Source organism: Lactuca serriola, chromosome 4 (genome assembly GCF_051521515.1).
Source record: "Lactuca serriola cultivar US96UC23 chromosome 4, Lser_US96UC23_V15, whole genome shotgun sequence".
Classification (NCBI taxonomy): domain Eukaryota; kingdom Viridiplantae; phylum Streptophyta; class Magnoliopsida; order Asterales; family Asteraceae; genus Lactuca; species Lactuca serriola.
Genome location: NC_136411.1, coordinates 150104623 through 150106319, shown reverse-complemented (window position 1 = coordinate 150106319; position 1697 = coordinate 150104623). Strand labels below are relative to the sequence as shown.

The window sequence follows — 1697 nt, the reverse complement described above, 5'->3', positions numbered from 1 at the left end:
AAATCTTGTAAGAACTTTGCATACTCGGGAATTTTAGCTAACGTCTCAACAAAAGAAGTATTTATAGGAATACCCTTGACGTGCTTTATGAACTCCAAATGCTCCATTTCCAGTGGACTAAGATTAGCTTGGGACAGAAATGGTAAATGAGGATGATAAGCCGAAACATTTTCTAAGTTTTTTGTTCAGACTGATCTCACGTCGTGAGCATATTGGGCTTACGTCGTGAATCTGGTATTTCAGTAGAATTTTGATTTTCGATCTTTAACTTCTTCGGTTCTGGTTCATGCTACCTTGGCTCCACTTCTAATGCTTTTAGGAACTCATAGATGGCCTCTTTTTCAGTCTTAATCATCATAACATGGGATTGAGCATTTTTTTGGGAAATTGTGAGGATAATTTGTTGCTCACCAAAGTAGTTAGTTGACCAATTTGAACTTCGAGATTATGGATCGATGCTTGATGATTTCTTAATGAAGCTTGCTGGTCAATCATCATTGTTTGATGTTCTTTCATCATTTTCATGTGTTCCTTCAACACCGCATCAGTATCATCATGTCTCCTCTCGGAAGCTTCCATAAATCAGGTCAAAATGTTTTCCAAATCTACTTTCTTCTCAGCTGGTGGTTGCTCTTTGGTAGAAGCCTCGACCTGTCTACTTATATTTCTCTTCCTTCTTCTTCTTGTATTCATCATATGGTAGCCACTCCTTCTTTGGTTTTCTCCAATCTTCATCATACTTATCCCCACTCGAATAACAAACTTGAGCCTTTTTATACCCATTATCAGCTAAGCTGCAATCCTTAGTCAAGTGTGGACCATTACACCTTTCACATCCAAATCTTATAACATGTATTGTTTGGTCTATTTTTGTCATCCTCCTGTCCATTGTATCAAGCATGGCCATCACAACAACCATGTCTGCAGAATTTCCACCCCCGCTTCCTTTTACTCCCTCATTTCTTGGATTGTGATACTCATGAGAATGCTTTGCAAATTCTTCCACTAACTCCTTAACTTCCCCCAAAATTTTCATGGTAAGTGGTCCTTGGGAATCAAGGAGTTGCCTTGTCATGACATTAACACCATCATAAAAGACTGACACTTGTTGTTGTACATTGAGGTCATTTTGAGGATAATTTCTCAACAATCTCTTATAGTGCTCCCATGCCTCATAAAGTGACTCACCCGGATTTTGCTCAAAATTTGTTATTGCCTTTTTGAGTTTAGCTATCTTGGAAGGTGGGCAAAAATGATCTAAAAATTGTTCGCGCATTTGGGCCCATGTAGTGACTGTGTCTCTTGGAACTTGGTGTTGGAATAGTGTCTAAGGCTGCAACTATATTAGGCAAGTATTTGACCCAGTTGTGCATGGTTCTTTTGGGTTACCTTCACCATAGCAACTTGATAGGATGATTTATTAAGAGAGAGTAAATATTATAAAGAATAATATATGGTTATTTGATTAATATAAGTCATAGAATTAATTGGAATTAATTTGGTGACGTAAAGAGATTAATTAAATAAAGGGGTATAAACTGTTAATTGTTTGATAGTTAAGCTTTAGACTATAAATCCTTATAGATATACAAGGGACGGATTCTAGAAGCTAGATAGCTTCAAAATCGTCCATGACTTATCTAAGGAAAGGATTTGGATAGCCTTAAGAGAAGATTATCCAATTAGGGTTTAGACTG

General features: G+C 37.1%; 1 non-coding gene across 1 annotated transcript; it reads left to right on the top strand.

The window, feature by feature from the left end:
* Window positions 1-1121: 1121 nt before the first annotated feature.
* LOC145103504 (small nucleolar RNA R71) lies at window positions 1122-1228 on the top strand. Its single transcript, XR_013706593.1, has one exon. It is a non-coding gene; the product is annotated as a small nucleolar RNA R71 (small nucleolar RNA).
* The last annotated feature ends 469 nt before the right edge of the window (window positions 1229-1697 follow it).